We start from the raw sequence: 20,638 nt of genomic DNA, 5'->3' as shown, positions 1-20,638 counted from the left end.
TGGAGTGTCTCTTTTCTGCTTTGCCCAAAGAAAAAGAAACAAGGAAGTCTTCTCAGAGCTCAAGCACTCACTAGGCTACCCAGAAATGTAACCCAATTTCAATACATAAAGAATCAACTACGCGGGAAAGAGCAAAGGAAAAGAACTGGTTGGCCCAAAGACAACAGGACTGTCATCGCACTCAGCTCTGGAGTCTGAGATTTCAACCATGAGTCCTAATAAGGACTGCTCAGAATTCAAAACAGCCTCCTGGAGCCCAGGAGAGAGACATCTTTACTGCTCCCACAAGCATAATTATGTCCAAATTCCTTTTTTGCCTATGCATGCAGGTATTTGTGATGGGATTTACATGTTTATTGATTTACACAAGAGAGATGATGTAAGTTGTCTCTCAGATGATTTATACAGGAACACTGCATATTTGAAATGATCTGCCATGTATTCGAGGAATCAGTGTGCATCTGTTGTACTTACTTCCTGGATTCTAAATTAACTGTATCAGCTCAGGAAAAAGATCTTGGTATTTTTGTGGACAGCTAAATGGAGCCTCTGCTCCATATACATCAGTGATCCAAAACGCAAACAGAATGTTAGGATGCATAAGGGATAGGATGGAGAATAATACAGAAAATATTACAGTGGCATTCTATACGTGACATGTATGCCCTCATGTGTTTCCCATTTTGACAGTCCTTCCATCTAAAAAAAAAAAAGACAAAAAAAAAAAAAAGACAAAAAAAAAAAAAAGGACAGAAACAGAGGCGGCTCAAATGGGGAGACATGGAAAACTTTCCAAGTGAAGAGAAAAAAAATACTGAACATGTTAGAAAGGATGTGAATAAGAGGGACCTGATAAAAATATTCAAAATAATGAATGTTGTAAAGAGGAGAAGGATAGTGCCCCTGTAATTTTCCCATAAGCAAGACCCGTTATCCAACTTTCAGTTTAAGGAAACAAAGTTAGATAATTCCAAATTGAAAAAAGGATATTTTTTATTTTTATTTTTTTACAAAATGTTCATTTAACCTGTGGAACTCATTGCTACAATATGTCACTGAGACCAAGAGCTTAGCAGGATTCAAAAAAGGATTGGCTATTTTAAGAACAGGTAGAGTTATAGCAGTGAATATTAAAATATAAACCAGGGTTTGCAAGGGACATGTATATTCTTGTTTCAGGGCTTCAGACAATTTGTAAATACTGGGGATTAATAAGAATTTTTTCTTGGGGACAGGTTGTCCCATTACTGCTTTCAGCAGGTTTCCTTGTATTTTCCTCTGAAGCAAGTGATACAGGCCACTATTAGAGACAGCTGATGTGCCATTGGCCTGAGTGAATTTCTGTGTTCTTGTGTTTTGACAATAAATCCCTAGCAGTTTTGCACTGAGAGTATGTATATCTACACTAGTCTTTTGTACCTCAAGTTAGCTGATACCCAATTAACGAGAGTTGCTTAACAAGTTTAAAGGCTAGTGTGGTTACTTCCAACATGTTTGTTCCAGATTACAAACATTTATTTTTTAGTTGAGTCTGGAACAAACATGTTGGAATTGTCCACGCTCCCTTTTAAAAACATGTTAAGTACTTTGTGTCAATTGGCAGACAATTAACTTGAGGCACAAAAGTGCAGTGAAAACAAGCCCTAAATGTTCTCAGAAACTCATTCAGCCATGACAAATGTAATTAAAAGCAATGTTTAAGCCTCTTTCTTCCACTCGTCTCCATAAAAAGTTATCAGTTTGAAAATGTTTGTTTTAATTGGCATATTTTCGAGCTCAATTTGCACATGGGTATTATATACAATGCAAAGTGGAAATCCATTATCACATTACAAGGTTTTTATCTCTTCCGCAGTGAAGTTGAAAATACATGTTACAAAGGCAAAGTTCAGTATTATTATGGTTTGTTGTGGTCAAGGTAGTAATGTAATATGAAAGCAAGGTTTATTAATTCAGTAAGTTAGTTTTGATAGAAAATATAAATTAATGAGAATTTCACATACTTGAATTTCACACGAAAGCTAGCTATTTTCACAAGGAAAGGCTTGTTCATAGTAAAATATAGTTTAAATACAAAATTTGTTATTAATAATTGTAACCATGCCTCTGTGGGTCACAACTGAGGATGCCAAATTCAGGACAAACTGGTGGGTTATTCTTTCATATGCTATATCAAACCAGCAACAAAAGTAAACTCCTGTTTCACCGCACTGGCTAACAAGAAGTCATAAAAGCAGTTTCCATGGGCATTCCAGTTCTTATATCACCACCAAAAACACTGGATTCAGAGATGAGTGGTTCTTTACAACCAGTCTCATCAAATGAAAGGTTCTTCTGATCCCAAAGGACCAGCCACACACAAAGGTCAATATATAACTTAAATCATACCCAAAAATCACACTGATGCCAATCCTTTAGTATCTAAAATCTAAAGGTTTAGTCAAAGAAAAAGAAAGGTGAGAGTTAAAATTGGTTAAAAGAATCCAATACATACAGTAATTGCAAAGTTCTTGGTTCAGGCTTGTAGCACTGATGGAATAAACTGCTGGCTTAAGTCAAGTGTTTGGAATACATCCACAGCTTGGATAGGTCATTCAGGCCTTTGTTCAGAGCTTCAGTTTGTAGCAAAGTCCCTCCAGAGGTAAAATGCAGGATTGAAGACAAAATGGAGGTGTTTCCAGGGCCTTTTATAGCTTCTACCATGTGAAGGGAATTCCATTGTTCCTACTGTGGAAAATAACAGCAACAAGATGGAGTCTGAACATAACATAAGAACATAAGAATGGCCATACTGGGTCAGACCAAAGCTCCATCCAGCCCAGTCTCCTGTCTGCCGACAGTGGCCAATGCCAGGTGCCCCAGAAGGAGTGAACCTAACAGGTAAGGATCAAGTGATCTTTCTCCTGCCAGCCATCTCTACCCTCTGACAAACAGAGGCTAGGACACCATTCCTTACCCATCCTGGCTAATAGCCATTAATGGACTTGACCTCCATGAATTTATCTAGTTCTCTTTTAAACCCTGTTACAGTCCTAGCCTTCACAACCTCCTCAGACAAGGAGTTCCATAGGTTGACTGTGCACTGTGTGAAGAAGAACTTCATTTTATTTGTTTTAAACCTGCTGCCCATTAATTTCATTTGGTGGCCCCTAGTTCTTATATTATGGGAACAAGTAAAGAACTTTTCCTTATTTACTTTCTCACACCACTCATGATTTTATATACCTCTATCATATCCCCCCTTACTCTCCTCTTTTCTAAGCTGAAAAGTCCTAGCCTCTTTAATCTCTCCTCATATGGGACCCATTCCAAACCCCTAACCATTTTAGTTTCCCTTCTCTGAACCTTTTCTAATGCCAGTATATCTTTTCTGAGATGAGGAGACCATCAAACTATGACACCTCAATCTGGGACAGATCCCCAGATTTGTCACCTAAAAAGAATGGCTCAGGTGTGAGAATCTTCTTCTGGAAAGAATTCATTTAGCTTCTCAGCAACAATCTTGTTTTCCTTGAGTGTTTGTTTAGCACTGTGATTGTCCAGAGGCCCCACTGATTGTTTGGCAGGCTTCCTCTTTCCGATATAGTTAAGCAAAATTGCTGGTAATTTTTGTGGTCTTTTGCTAGTTGCACTTTTACACTGGACTTGCCAGAGTTTATGCTCCTTTCTATTTTCTTCAGTAGGATTGAGTTCCAGTTTTTAAAGGTTGCCTTTTTTGCCCTTAACCTCCACTATTACTCTATGGTTTAGCCATGGTGACATTTTTTTGGTCGTCTTACTATTTTTTGATTTGGGTATACATTTAATTGGAGCCTCTATTACGGTGGGTTTTTTTAATTTCCGTGCAGCTTGCAGGCATTTCACTCTTGTGACTGTTCTTTTTAATTTCCATTTAACTAGCTTTATCATTTTTGTGTAGCTCCCCTTTTTGAAGTAAAGTGCTACTGTGGTGGGCTTCTTTCATATTCTCCTGCCCTCCACCCCGCTCAAGGATGTCAAATTTGTAGGAAAAATCTTAACCGCTTAATTGTGTTGGCCATGAGGAAAGATTATCAGAATTTCAGCTTACATTGGAAGGATTTAACATCAAACAGACGCAGCATTTGATACCAAGGCAAGATCCCACTATGTGACATATTTGGGTAAAGGGATTTTCACCATTCAACGTCTTTAAAAACAGAGGGGGGAAATGATTGCTATATCTCTGCTCCTGCAAATTCTTCTAGAGTGGGGAATATGCAATCAACAATAACATCACTAATACATCAGAAACTATCAGGTTGCTCAAACATCATTTTATAGGGTTTGTACAAACCAAATGGGAATACCTGGAACACTAACCTCATTGGCTTCAGGAATCATCACCCCATTGACCACTAATTTCTTAACCTGACAAAAAAGAAGCAGCATTCTACTGCACACTTCAATAGCTATTTAGTTTATATTCTGGCTACCACCAGTAATCCTGTAATAGATCAGTGCAGTTTTCAATAGTGTAATGAAATTTAAGCATTGGCTACATTGTGCTTGGGTCTTGCATGGTAAGGAAAGAAACAAGGAGTCTTCTGCCCTTTGCACAAGGGTCAGGCCTAATCACAGTGACAGGGATTGCTCCTTGCAGAATCTCTGCATGATATCCGAACAGCCACCAAAGGCATAGGTGCTGGAACTAGGGATGCTTCCGCACCCCCTGGTTTGAAGTAGTAATAACAATCCACAAAAATGATTTCTGCCTTTAGCACCCCCATTATAAAAATTGTTCCAGCACTAATGGGGAGGCAGGTCATGACCCATCTCACCTCACTCCTTGCACCAGACACCACTGTTGACCATACCAGTAGGAGGTGTACCTTTAATTTGAGTCTCTATGATGGTGTTTTTAAAAAGTTTCCATGCAGCTTGCAGATATTTCATTCTTGTGACTGGCCCTTTTAACTTCCATTTAACGAGCTTCCTCATTTGTATAGTTCCCCTTTTTGAGATTTGTTGCGGTTCAAATACAAGACAGAACAAGGCTTTAAGCAAGCAAGCAGGCTGGTCTGCCGACGGGCTGGTCTCCTGTCAGCTTTCCACCCTCTCTTTTATTCTTTCTCTTCTCCCCCGCATTACATACTCCAACAGATAAAAGGAATACACTGGCTTTGTTTAATATTCTTATTTACCAATATCTATCTACCGCATTCCTTGCTCTCGGGCCTTGAGCCCAGTCCTGGGAGGCTTCCCACGGTTCATGTCATCTGGGCGAGATTCCAAGGTTCATGCCCTTGAGAGGAGCCGTGTGTGCACTGCTCCTACACAACACTCCAGGTGTGCCCTGAATGTTGCCAAGTGCATGAACCCCGCATGAATGCTACAGAGATTAAATGCTACTATGGTGGGCTTCTTTGGTATTCCCCCTAGCTCCATCCTTGATATGGAGCTCTGTTGCCACTAGATCTGCATACCCATGGACCCTATGGCCACTCCCCCTCCCTTTCTGCAGACCTATTCCTAAACTTTCCTGGGCTATGTGGAGATGGTGTGTAGCCAGCTCCATGATGCACAGGAATATGTTGTCTCCACCAATCCCAATCTGAGTGCATGTTACATTGGAGTTCCTGAGGCCTGAATTGCATCCTTTCCCTAAACTGTTTTATACCATGTTAAAACTGATCCAGAAGAGTGGATCATATTACCATATTAGAAATTATAGACAGGGCTGGTAGCACTACCTATTAGTAAGGTTGCCTAGCACTTCTCTGCCTCTGGTGGAATTATTTTGGAAGATTTCATCCAAAACATTTCAGCTGTTTCTGAGAATGAAACTAGGGCACAGTATGTTGTTGGCCCATGATAAAAAATTCTGGTGCCCCCTTTTTTAAAAAAAAACTGATCTAGTGCTTTCATGCCTTGTATTCTGGACTTGAAATCTGGGGGGAGGTAGCCTTTGTGTCAGGGTTGTGCCTTTTGCAATTATCATAAAATGCTACCCAAATTTGGCCAGCTTAGACACTTCAGTTCACAGACATCTGTAGCTGCTAAAAATATGTGACAATTCTGTTGTCATGGGGCACATTCTATCCCCTCACAGCTCATAGTGCTAACCAGACTGTATGTGCATCATCCCCCCAGAGCAACTGAGCATGCTCCATCTCAAAGCTATGGGTGCTCAAAAACATTTTCCCTGTAATGGCTGCTCTGGGTCAGGGTAGAGATGAGCACTGGATCTGTCTCTCTTGTGTGTTCAGTGACCCCCTGGCTAGTGCCCAGATGGAGGAAGAAGCTATCTGATTTGAATGCAGAGGGGATAAAAAAAATCAGAGCTGGAGAAGGAAAAGGAGTTGGGATAAGGAGTCTGGTGAAACTAGGACTGGAGGCAGAGAAATAAATTGTGGCTAGGAGTTGGAGTGGAAGACTGGTTGGGCAAGGAGAGATGGAGTGATGGGGAAACTGACAGTAGGAGCCACTGAGAGAAACAGGTATGGGGGCGTGTCAAGGTTCCTTCCCCAGTCTGAACTCTAGGGTACAGATGTGGGGACCTGCATGAAAGACCCCCTAAGCTTATTCTTACCAGCTTAGGTTAAAACTTCCTCAAGGTAAAAACTTTGCCTTGTCCTTGAACCCTGTGCTGCCACCACCAGGCATGTTAAACAAAGAACAGGAAAAGAGCCCACTTGGAGATGTCTTCCCCCCAAAATATCCCCCTACACCCCCTTTCCTGGGGAAGGCTTGATAAAAATCCTCACCAATTTGTACAGATGAACACAGACCCTAACCCTTGGATCTTAAGAACAATGAAAAACAATCAGGTTCTTAAAAGAAGAATTTTAATTAAAGAAAAAGTAAAAGAATCATCTTTGTAAAATCAGGATGGTAAATACCTTACAGGGTAATCAGATTCAAAACATAGAGAATCCCTCTAGGCAAAACCTTAAGTTACACAAAGACACAAAAAACAGGAATATACATTCCATTCAGCACAGCCTATTTTACCAGCCATTAAACAGAAGGAAATCTAACGCATTTCTAGTTAGATTACTTACTAACTTTTTACAGAAGTTCTGAGCTGCATTCCTGATCTGTTCATGGCAAAAGCATCACACACACAGACAGAGCCTTTGTTCCCCGCCCCCCCTCCAGCTTTGAAAGTATCTTGTCTCCTTATTGGTCATTTTGGACAGGTACCAGCGACGTTATCTTAGCTTCTTAACCCTTTACAGGCAAAAGGGTTTTGCCTTTGACCAGGGGGGATTTTATAGCACGGTATACAGAAAGGTGGTAACCTTTCCCTTTACAGGGCGACTGGAGCCAATTGGCTTGGGGAGAACACTGAAATCAGATAAGGAGCTGGAGACAGGGGCAAGACTGGGGCTGGTAGGACAAGGAAACCAGGACTGGGCTGAGGAGCCTGAGGAGTGGGGACTGGTACTGGGTGGGAGAATGGGGCTGGGGCAAGAAGCCTAGGGTGGGGAAGAGACAGGACTGGGACAGGTTGGTGGGAAGGGAGCAGAAGAGATCAAGGTTGGGAGAAACGTTCAGAGTAGTCTGTACCTAGTAGAGCCTGGAATAAAATCCAATATTTCTGAGTCTCACCATTCCTCTACTATCAGCAAGTATCTGTGAAAACCAAGGGCAAAGTGTGTATCTCATCTCCCTCTAGTGCTGTTTTTTCAGTTTGCTTTTTTTAAAAAGCCTAAGAAATGTCACCAAAATAAACTATGTTAAAAGAAAATTAGAAATATTGCCCCTTGTGAGTATGAATTACAATACAATCCCAAAGTATGTGATCAGATAAAATTTTTACACAGGACTCTTCCTCATTCGGTGCACAGCACAGACCAGCTATGGGGATGAATTAGGGCTGTGTAGTAAAGGAGTCTCTTGTCTGTTGAACCTCTGCCTCATTTGTTGCAAAAGTTGGAAGGTATATAGTGAATGACTCAGGAAGAGAAAGGGTGGTCTTCTCAGTTAAGACAGTTGAATGCTACCCTGGAAAATTGGATTCTATCTCTACTTCTGCTGCAGAGATCCTGTATGATGCCAAGCAAGTCACTTAAATCAAACTTTTTAGAGGTTGTCATTAATTATGTTCCTCATTTTCTAGGTGCCCAACTTTGCTTCAGAGTGGTCAGTGATTTAGAAGCAGTAATGCCATTTTTGACATGTAGTTCCACATCCTCTCCCCTTTTACCATGGCCATCTCATATTGGACCCAATCCAACTCCCAGTGAAGTTAAAGGATAGGCTCCCACTGACCTCAGTAGAAGCTGGTACAGATACTTAACCCTGTTCTTCAGTTTCCCCATATGTAAAATGGGAATAATCAGGATAAATTAATTAACGTTTGCAAAGTGCTTTGAGATCCTTGGATGGAAGGTACTATACAAGTGCAAAGTGTTTAGAGGACAGGATCAGAATTCAAAATGACATTGGTAAATTGGAAAATTGGTCTGAAATCAACAAGATGAAATTCAGTAAAGACAAATGCAAAGTCAAGTACTACATTTAGGAAGTAAAAATTAAATGCACAAATACAAAATGGAGAATAACTGGCTAGGCAAACAGTAGTGTAGAACAGGATCTGGGGACTATAGTGGATTACAAATTGAATATAAAACAACAATATGATGCAGTCACAAAAAAGACTAATATTCTAGGGTGTATTAATAGGAGTGTCATATGTAAGACACAGGAAGTAATTGTTCTGCTCTACTCGGCTGATGAGATCTCAGCTGGAGTATTCTGTTCCGTTTAGGGTGCGTTAAGAAAGATGTGGACAAACTGGAGAGAATCCAGGAAAGAACAACAAAAATGATAAAATGTTTAGAAAACCTGACCTATGAAGAAAGGATAAAAAAAAAGGCACATTTCGTCTTGAGAAAAGAAGACTGGGGGTGGGGGAGGTGTTAATGACAGTCTCCAAAGAGGACCATGATCAATTGTTTTCCCTCACCACTGAAGGTAGGATAAGAAGTAGTGGTCTTAATCTGCAGCAGTGGAGATTTAAGGTACATATCAGGACAATCTTTCTAACCAAAAGGATAATTAAGTACTGGAATTGGTTATTGAGGGAGGTAGTAGAAACCATTGATGACAGGTATTCCAAGAACAGTTTGGACCTGTCAGGGATGGTCTAGCTATACATGGTCCTCCCTCAGCATGAGGGATGGACTAGATGACCTCTCAAGGTCCCTTCCAGCACAATATTTCTATGATTCTGTGATTATTCTTGGTCTTGTGACAGCCAAATTTCACTTAGACTCATAGTGGGGAAAGTCTTTTACTTTATTTGCCTGTGCACTGCTGTCACCATCTCTTGGTGTGCTCTCTCATAACTGACCCTCCTTAGTTTACTCTCAGTCAGGTCAGTTCTTGGACCCTCACCTTCACTTAAGCCTGTCAGCCCTTTGCTTTTTGGGCTTGCAGTCTCTTTCAGTCTCCTAGCTGTTTTCTTGCAGGCAGCCTGGTGCAGGGCTGTCACCCTTGCTATTCCAGGACTTTCTGCCTCCCTTTCCTGTTCCATGTTCTTCCCTTTATAGCATGCCATTTTTCTTCTATTGTTTGCAACTGTGGATGTCTGCCTCCATGATGGCCCCCTCTGGCAGCTGTGTGGGGTTGTGGTCAAGCTGCTTGCTTGTAATCAGGAGAAACTCTCCTCCCCATGCTGTCTAAGTTTAGTATGGGGTTTGTAGACTCCATTACAACTCCACATTAACTATACCATTAAATCATTGTCCTCACTTTACTAAAGAGATTAAAGTTTTATTTACAGATTAAAGTCTAGGTAAGACAGGAATACAGTTCCCATCACTACTGTAAAGGATCTGTCAGCACTTCCATTATAATTCACTATTTCCAGTGGTTTACAAGCCCATTTTTATTATCTTTTTAATAAAGAATGGATTGTTATTTTTAGCTATATTAATGTTAAGTAAATAAAACATGGCAGTTTAAGTTGCTTTTGTCCTCCTATAACTAAATTGGCTTCAAGTCGAAACATTTAATTTGGCATGCAGTTTATTTTTAATTTGTCCAATTAATTTGTATGAATAAGATGGAGATAAAAAGTTAAAAGAAATGGCCATTTTACATACTTAGACTATACTTTATGAGGATTTTTACTAGGCTGACCTTGCATTCTAGATATGGATTGACATGATATACTGGAAAAACTAATATTCCTATGGAGCTATTCCAATTGCTCAGATATCTAATAGCTGTTTTTCAAAAAACTGCTTAAATACATATTTAAGTGGAGTCTGGGTGGTACTTTGGTTAAACAATATGCTTCTAAGTAACTTTCCATCAATTATTTTTTAATAAAAAAGACTAAATTAAAGACAAAAAACTGTTATTTTAACATTCAGGTTTCAACAATAATGAAATTCAAAGTCAAGCTTGATACACCATCCTAACTCACACAATAATTCATTTTATAAAGATCCACAATGAGATGAGTTAAGAAGAACATATCAGTCTTACATGGAAACTCTTAAATGATTTTTCATTCCTAAAGAACTTGGTAGCTTGAAACAGAGAACTGGGTTTTTTTTTTTATCATGTCCAAAGTTTGTTATTTTGAGGCTGCTCACGATTTGGGTATTGATTCCATTGTATGTTCTTAAAAATATTATCACATCTCTCTCATGAGAGGTCTTATATGGCCTTATTATGACTGGGACAGGAGATAGAGTGTGACAACTTTATGTCTATTTCTGGAATGCCTGGTGTGCTCTTTCCTATTTGTGTTTCCTGATGTAATAAGGGGGTTGCCTAACATTGTGTTCCATAGTTGCCTTTCTTTACAGGAAAAACAGTATTTTCAGTGTCTGGAAATTCAATTGAGATGTGCTACATTTAGATCCCTAACTCTTTATCTCGAAAATCACAGTCAATGATTGGACTTCCTGATGATGGAGTAGGGAGACACCCAGTACAGCACTCCTTTCTTAATTTCATTTCCTCATAGTCTGGGTGATACTACCATTTAAGCCTTGTAAAAAGGTTTGGCTTCCATGATCTGTTTAAAAATACCCCCAGGATATCAAAACATCTCTGTATCCTTTATGTAATATGTATATCCTTAATTTCATTCCCTTATTCAATGGAACTATATGGGTGTGGTGTGTAAGGATTATTCACATAACCAGGGGCCCAATCTTGCAAAATCTAACAATGGCCATAAATTAAAAATAAATGTATAACAAGTTTTCACAAAATGCAAGACTAACATAACACAAATTAAAAAATCCAATTTAAATAATGATTAAACAAACTATGACAAAAAATGTGAAAGTGACTTGATTTTTCATTATACACCATGATAGAAATACACAACGTAAATAAGAATAGAAATAGGAACTAATAAACTGAATTCTTAACATTCTCTTACTTTTTATAATCTATCAGTAGTAAAAGAGGTAGAAGTATATTTGTTTACATCATATGAATTGTAAGTTGACAGTGTCCCTTTGAAGTGATAGTTATGTAGTTTAGTCCTCAAACTTAGAATCTGTTTAATTAAAAATTAATTAATAAAAATAGTATGATATATATGTTTTATTACTTTTAAAATAATTAAAATGAAAACAATTTTTGTTTCCTTGTAAACATTACCCATTGTAGCATGAGAATCAGAAAGTGAGACAGAATAGAGATGGAAATTAAACAAATTAGTCTCTTTGCATTATTAAAGCTGAGTGAAATGCAAGAAGTGAACAAAAACACTTTTAGAATTCTTTCAGTTTTGATAATCTCTGAGTCAAATGCTCCATCCCTCAGCATGTTTTGAAATTGAGTAAACGTAAACTAATAATGAAAATCTGGCCCTCAGAATCATGGAAGAAACGCAGAAGAACCTATGTGGCATGGTCCTCTCTGCCCCTGAGCTGACAGAAGTCCCTAGTAACCACTTTCTGCAGAAAACAGACCCTCCAGGTGAACGATATGGTCTAGATGTCATGCTCACTTGTTAAAACCACATAGTTTCTGTTGGAAACCCCCACACAATCTAATGCTGTTTCTTTCAGCATTACATTACAATGCTTGACTTGTGTCATCTGCAGCCCTAGTCCACAGCAAAAAGTGTGGCAAGTCCATCTACGCTGCCAGAGGGGTGCATGGGCCATGACACAGTTTGGACACAGACAATTACCAAGACACTGGGGTACTCCATGCTCCAAGACAGTTTTAGCCCATACGTTGTTTTGCTTTCTTGGTGCTGCTTCTGGGCCATTAATCCCTATCTCACAAATAAGGTTTTTCATCAGCAGATTTCAAAGCGCTTCACCATCATTAAGGTATTTATTGTCACAACACTCTGTGAGGTCGGGCAGTGCTGTTATTCCCATTTTACAGATGGGGAACTGAGTTACAGAGAGTCTATGTGACTTGCTCAAAGTCACACAGGAAGCCTGTGGTGGTGGTCTCATGATAATCATATCAGCCCATGAAGTTTGAAAATTAATTCAGCAACTCATATAGGTTGTAAGCGCTTGATCCAAAGTGTCCAAGCTGAAAAGCTTCACACATGCAGGCAGCTCTAAAAGCCTGCTCCTGACATCTTGCAGAGTGGATATATCTTGGACCTATTGCTAATGATTTCTATTCCTGCAATGTGCCCTGTCCGTAATCTCACAGCAGTGCATGTTATTTACCAAGATGCTTTGATATCAATCAGAGGATCTTTTCTCTTTTGACTTTTTATTTCGGCTATTATTTCCCTTGATAGAGTGACAATATCCGCAGTTGTTGTCATTCCAAGCCAGCTGATGTTCTAGTTTTGGCCAGGCCATAAGTTACCTCATTCCCATATACACCAATGTGTGATAGAATCCTTTGAAAAGTCAATTTACTGCCTCACTTTCCAATCCTCTAAGCCTCCTTATGAATTGCATTGTTGATAGTGTTCTGCTTTCTTCCGAGGATCACTGCCTGCAAGTCAACAAACATCACCTCTGCCTCTATTTCTGCTCTGTTTATTTCTTGCAGTGCAATGAGAATAGCTTTCAGTTTCACCTAATATATCCTGAATTAGTTCTTTTTAGGGCTGTAGATTAATCGCAGTTAATTCACATGATTAATTCAAAAAAATGAATCACGATTTTAAAACAATGATTGCGATTAATAAGCATTTTAATCACATTATTAAACAATAGCATACCAATTGAAATTTATTAAATATTTTTGGATGTTCTACATTTTCAAATATATTGATTTCAATTACAACACAGAATACAAAGTGTAGACTGCTCACTTTATATTATTGTTTTTGATTACCAATATTTGCACTATAAAAATAATAAACAAAAGAAATAGTATTTTTCAATTCACCTCATACAAGTACTGTAGTGTAATTTCTTTATTGTGAAAGAGCAACTTACAAATGTAGATTTTTTTTCTTACATAACTGCACTCAAAAACAGAACAACGCAAAATATAAAGCCAACAAATCCCCTCAGTCCTTCTTCTTGTTCAGCCAATCGCTAAGACAAACAAGTTTGTTTACATTTACAGGATATAATGCTGCCCACTTCTTATTTACAATGTCACCAGAAAGTGAGAACAGGCATTCACATGGGACTTTTATACCCAGCAAGGTATTTATGTGCCAGATATGCTAAACATTCGGATGCCCCTTCATGCTTTTGCCACCATTCCAGAAGACATGCTTCCATGCTGATGACGCTTGTTAAAAAATAATGCATTAATTAAACTTGTGACTGAACTCAGAGGAGTGTATGTCTCTGGCTCTGTTTTACCCACATTCTGCCATATATTTCATGTTATAGTGGTCTCAGATGATGACTCGGTACATGTTTGTTTTAAGAACACTTTCACAGCAGATTTGACAAAACGCAAAGAAGGCACCAATATGAGATTTTCTAAGGATAGATAGAGCACTCGACCCAAGGTTTAAGAATCTGAAGTGCCTTCCAAAATCTGAGAGGGATGAGGTGTGGAGAATGCTTTCAGAAGTCTTAAAAGAGCAACATCCTGATGCAGAAACTACACAACCTGAACGACCAAAAAAGAAAATCAACCTTCTGCTGGTGGCATCTGAATCAGATGATGAAAATGAACATGTGTTGGTCTGCAGTGCTTTGGATTGTTATTGAGCAGAACATATCAGCATGGACCCATGTCCTCTGGAATGATGGTTGAAGTATGAAGGGACATATGAATCTTGAGTGCATCTGGCATGTAAATATCTTGCGACGTCAGCTAAAATAGTGCTGGACTCCTGTTCTCACTTTCAGGTGACATTGTGAACAGGAAGCAGTCAGCATTTTCTCCTGAAAATGTCAACAAACTTGTTTGTCTGAGCGATTGACTGAACAAGAAATAGGACTGAGTGGACTTGTAGGCTCTAAAGTTTTACATTGTTTTATTTTTGAATGCAGCTATATTTTTGACATAATTCTGCATTTGTAAGTTCAACTTTCAGGATAAAGAGATTGCACTACAGTACTTATATTAGGTGCATTGAAAAATACTATTTTATATTTTACAGTGAAAATATTTGTAATAAAAAATTAATAAAAAGTGAGCACTGTACCCTTTGTATTGTGTGTTGTAATTGAAATCAATATATTGGAAAATGTAGAAAACATCCAAAATATTTAAATAAACGGTATTTTATTATTGTTTAACAATGCAATTAATCACGATTATTTTTTCCATCGCTTGACAGCCTTAGTGCTTTTTCTTGTACTCCCTCCATTAGGCCACTGGATGAAGACACCACAACCATCATTCCTCAAGATTTTGTCTGATGAACCTCAGTGTACATATGAATCTGTTTGCCTTGTGACTGATACTGTTGGTTGATCTTTTCTACAGTTTTCCTTAGCTTAGCCTTGTGTTCCTTCAAACAAGATTCCAAAAAGGAGAGGCATTTACTAAAGCAAACAGCTTTACGTGGAGGAATTACTATGCATACAAACATCTTCGTGCACTCTACCTTCCCAACGTCATCAAGTGCTTCCATTTCTTCAGTAGCCTTTACACACCTTTCAAAACACGATAATCTTTTCAGCTTTGATTTGGTTTTCCCGTTTCTGAACAGATCTGAGCAGTGATGACATTCAGGTAGGGAACAAAGACAATTTCCATACCAAATTAGCTGTTCTTTTCTTACAGTTCTCAAGAGGTCAAACATCAGACTCTCATTCACAAATTGATATTGGGGTGGATCCTATAGCTCCAATTATTCTGTGAACTGCAAACGACTGCACAATGTTGATCTTAGCAACATTACTGGGAGTAGTATGTGACCAGACAGGTAAGGCGTATTCAAATATTGGACGAACTATTGAGCAGTATGGTTTTTCTCAGTGTCCTAACGCATGAATCTCAACTGGTACCAGCAATACGTTATAGAAGATTCAATCTCTTCTTTGCTTTGGCTGCCATCTTTCTGGAGTACTGGGTTCCTCTCTGTGGGAATGCTTTCTCTATCAAATGTCAATTTTGGACTCTAGTTGGACCTCCTACAATTTGTGGTAAGGTAGGTAGATTTTATTTTTGCTGGATTCAGCTAGAATTTATGTTTCTTAGCTACAATTTCCAAGCCCTCATTCCGTTCATTCTCCAGTCCATCTATTTCATAACCCATGATACGAAGCACAGTATAGTCTGCTAACATGTATACAGATGACCTCAAGTGGTCTGACAGTCCAGAGGATTACAGCAGGAAAAGAAGAGGACTGAAAACTGAACCCTGAGAACTTCCACCCTAAGAAGCTTTGTCTTTGAAAAAGAACCATTTAATCTTACAGTTATTTTCCAATACTGTAAGAAATCTCTTATCCGAAGAAAGAAAAGGAGTACTTGTGGCACCTTAGAGACTAACCAATTTATTTGAGCATAAGCTTTCGTGAGCTACAGCTCACTTCATCAGATGCATACTGTGGAAAATAAAATTGTGCCCGCCCCATCATCTCAGGCATTGGACCCTGGCAGCAGGATTGTCTGGCTATGTAGACTCCCTCCTCAGGCCCTATGCTACCAGCACTCCCAGCTACCTTCGAGACACCACTGACTTCCTGAGGAAACTACAATCCATCAGTGATCTTCCTGATAACACCATCCTGGCCACTATGGATGTAGAAGCCCTCTACACCAACATTCCACACAAAGATGGACTACAAGGTACCAGGAACTGTATCCCTGATAATGTCACAGCAAACCTGGTGGCTGAACTTTGTGACTTTGTCCTCACCCACAACTATTTCACATTTGGGGACAATGTATACCTTCAAATCAGCGGCACTGCTATGGGTACCCGCATGGCCCCACAGTATGCCAACATTTTTATGGCTGACTTACAACAACGCTTCCTCAGCTCTCGTCCCCTAACGCCCCTACTCTCCTTGCACTATATTGATGACATCTTCATCATCTGGACCCATGGAAAAGAAGCTCTTGAGGAATTCCACCATGATTTCAACAATTTCCATCCCACCATCAACCTCAGCCTGGTCCAGTCCACACAAGAGATCCACTTCCTGGACACTGCAGTGCTAATAAATGATGGTCACATAAACACCACCCTATACCGGAAACCTACTGACCGCTATTCCTACCTACATGCCTCCAGCTTTCACCCTGACCACACCACACGATCCATTGTCTACAGCCAAGCTCTGCGATATAACCGCATTTGCTCCAACCCCTCAGACAGAGACAAACACCTACAAGATCTCTATCAAGCATTCTTACAACTACAATACCCACCTGCGGAAGTGAAGAAACAGATTGACAGAGCCAGAAGAGTTCCCAGAAGTCACCTACTACAGGACAGGCCTAACAATGAAAATAACAGAACGCAACTAGCCGTCACCTTCAGCCCCCAACTAAACCCCCTCCAACACATTATCAAGGATCTACAACCTATCCTGAAGGATGACCCATCACTCTCACAAATCTTGGGAGACAGGCCAGTCCTTGCCTACAGACAGCCCCCCAACCTGAAGTAAATACTCACCAGCAACCACATACCACACAATAGAACCACTAACCCAGGAACCTATCCTTGCAACAAAGCCTGTTGCCAACTGTGCCCACTTATCTATTCAGGGGACACCATCATAGGGCCTAATAACATCAGCCACACTATCAGAGGCTCGTTCACCTGCACATCTACCAATGGGATATATGCCATCATGTGCCAGCAATGCCCCTCTGCTATGTACATTGGTTAAACTGGACAGTCTCTACCTAAAAGAATAAATGGACACAAATCAGATGTCAAGAATTATAACATTCATAAACCAGTCGGAGAACACTTCAATCTCTCTGGTCACGCGATTACAGACATGAAAGTTGCGATATTACAACAGAAAAACTTCAAATCCAGACTCCGGCGAGAGACTGCTGAATTGGAATTCATTTGCAAATTGGATACAATTAACTTAGGCTTGAATAGAGACTGGGAGTGGCTAAGTCATTATGCAAGGTAACCTATTTCCCCTTGTCTTCCTAACCACCCCCACCCCCCTCCCGTTCCTCAGACGTTCTTCTTAAACCCTGGATTTGTGCTGGAAATGGCCTATCTTGATTATCATACACATTGTAAGGAGAGTGATCACTTTACATAAGCTATTACCAGCAGGAGAGTGGGGTGGGGGGAGAGAAAACCTGTTGTAGTGATAAACACCCATTTTTTCATGATTTGTGGGTATATAACATCTTCTGTATTTTCCACAGTATGCATCCGATGAAGTGAGCTGTAGCTCACGAAAGCTTATGCTCAAATAAATTGGTTAGTCTCTAAGGTGCCACAAGTACTCCTTTTCTTTTTGCGAATACAGACTAACACAGCTGTTACTCTGATACCTGTCTCATCCGAAGGTACATTTGACCACAGATTGCCATCTTATTGAGTTTAATAAGAGCTTATCATGCCAACCTCTATCAAATGTGGCACTGAGATCCAAAAAGACTCCTGTTGATGACTTTTGTTGGAATCTTTCAATAATAGGCTGACAGAAGGTCACCCATGGGTCTGTAATTGAATGCAAGTGCCTATGTGTCATTTGGGTAGGTTCTATTTTCCCTTCTTGTAAAAGAAACCATGAAAGTCTTGATTGTACCATTCCTACCATTATCTTGAAAAGGTGGTGTTTAAAGTTAGAGGCTGGTAGCTGCCCTGAGAAGAGGGTCTTGCTAGTCTTAAGAACATTAATTGCTAACTTCCACTGATTAGGTACCTTCCCTTTTATCCACAGTTCATTTTGTCCAACAACCTGGCTTTAGCCTTCTTCCCAAAGTGCTTTATCATATGACCATAGATGAGGTCCAGCCCACGGGACCTGCTGTGTTCAAACTTTTCTACTGCATTTTCTAACACATGTGAGAAAGATCTTTCTAAAGCTAAGACACTCAGTAAGATCTGTGTGTATGTTTTTAAATTATCTTTGTCTTTCCTCTTGAATACTCCATCTTGTGTGTTTTTCAACAGACCTATCCTCATCATTATACATGAGCCTACCAGTCTTGGCATAATATTCCACCCAAATATTCACAGACTCTTTATCATCTAATGCCTCTGCACCTCCACTTTTCAGGATATTGGTGTTTTTTAAATTGCAAGCCTTGGGCTATCTTTTCTCAATTCACTTAAGTATAACCCATAAATCTTCTTCATCTATGAGGATCCAGCCTTTCACAAGTCTCTTCCCAATACCTTACCTCTTTTGCGACTTCGTTCTGTTTTGTCTGGCCTCCTTCATCTCTGAGGTTCTGTTCAACCTCCAGTTGAACTCAATACCCTTCCTTAATAAGACTGTTTTATGCCAGTATCATTTCACTGTGAAACCCATTTCTTTCTCTTGCTTTTTGAGATGATCTTTTTTGCGGATGTGCAGCAGATTAAAAAAAAATCTTCCTCGAAGTTACATTTCATAGGTGTTTGAGAAATATTATTCTGAAGTGTGTCTGTGAAATAGGATGAGTCAACCTTATGAAAGTTCCACCTCTTAACTGAGAGTTCACTGTCTTCCTATTCAAACAAGTGACTACTGATCGATGATCACTTCCAACATCCTGAAAAACATTCCATGCACAGCCCATGGACATGCTGCTGCTCACCAGAGTTACAGCTAATGTTAATTGTGTGCCATATGAGCGACATATGTCATAATGCCATTATTCAAAACAACTAAATCATGCACAAATAAATTTGTTAGTCTCTAAGCTGCCACAAGTACTCCTTGTTCTTTTTGCTGATACAGACTAACATGGCTACCACTCTGAAGCTAAATCATTGTGAGCAATAAAGTCTTATAGCAAAGTTCCATTCAAATTAATTGTTTTGTTCTCCAAAACTTCACTTTTGGTATTGAAATCTCCATAGATAATTGTTTGGCTACACTTTCCAATGCTATCACAAGATTTTCTTTATCAGATAGCCTGTCATCAGGATGATAGAAACAGACAACAGTGAACTCCTTACCCCAGAACTTGATAAAAAGAACAGGAGTACTTGTGGCACCTTAGAGACTAAACATTTATTTGAGCATAAGCTTTCATGGGCTACAGCCCACTTCATCAGATGCATAGAATGGAACATATAGTAAGAATATAAATATATATATACATACAGACAACATGAAAAGGTGGAAGTCGCCATACCAACTGTAAGAGGCTAATTAATTAAGATGAGCTATTATCAGCAGGAGAAAAAAAAACTTTTGTAGTGATAATCAAGATGGCCCATTTAGACAGTCGACAAGGTGTGAGGATTCTTAACATTGGGGAATAGATTCAACATGTGTAATGACCCAGCCACTCCCAGTCTCTATTCAAACCCAAGTTAATGATATCTAGTTTGCAAATTAATTCAAGCTCAGCAGTTTCTCATTGGAGTCTGTTTTTGAAGTTTTTCTGTTGCAAAATTGCCATCTTTAAGTCTGTTACTGAGTGACCAGAGAGGTTGAAGTGTTCTCCAACCAGTTTTTGAATGTTATGATTCCTGATGTCAGACTTCTGTCTATTTATTCTTTTGCATAGGGACTGTCGGGTTTGGCCAATGTACATGGCAGAGGGGCATTGCTGGCACATGATGGCATATATCCCATTGGTAGATGTGCAGGTGAATGAGCCCCTGATGGTGTGGCTAATGTGATTAGGTCCCATGATGGTGTCGCTTGAATACATATGTGGACAGAGTTGGCATCGGGCTTTGTTGCAAGGATAGGTCCCTGGGTTAGTGTTTTTGTTATGCAGTGTGTAGTTGCTGGAGAGTATTTGCTTCAGGTTGGGGGACTGTCTGTAAGTGAGGACTGGTCTGACTCCCAAGATCTGTGAGAGTGAGGGATCATTTTTCAGGATAGGTTGTAGATCTTTGATGATGCGCTGGAGAGGTTTTAGTTGGGGGCTGAAGGTGACAGCTAGTGGTATTCTGTTATTTTCTTTGGGCCTGTCCTGTAGTAGGTGACTTCTGGGTATTCTTCTGGCTCTGTCAATCTGTTTTTTCACTTCAGCAGGTGGGTATTGTAGTTTTAAGAATGCTTGATAGAGATCTTGTAGGTGTTTGTCTCTGTCTGAGGGATTGGAGCAAATGTGGTTGTGTCTTAGGACTTGGCTGTAGACAATGGATCATGTGGTGTGTCCTGGATGGAAGCTGGAGGCATGTAGGTAAGTATAGCAGTCAGTA

Source organism: Caretta caretta, chromosome 2, assembly GCF_965140235.1.
Source record: "Caretta caretta isolate rCarCar2 chromosome 2, rCarCar1.hap1, whole genome shotgun sequence".
Lineage (NCBI taxonomy): Eukaryota > Metazoa > Chordata > Testudines > Cheloniidae > Caretta > Caretta caretta.
This window is presented reverse-complemented; position numbering follows the sequence as displayed.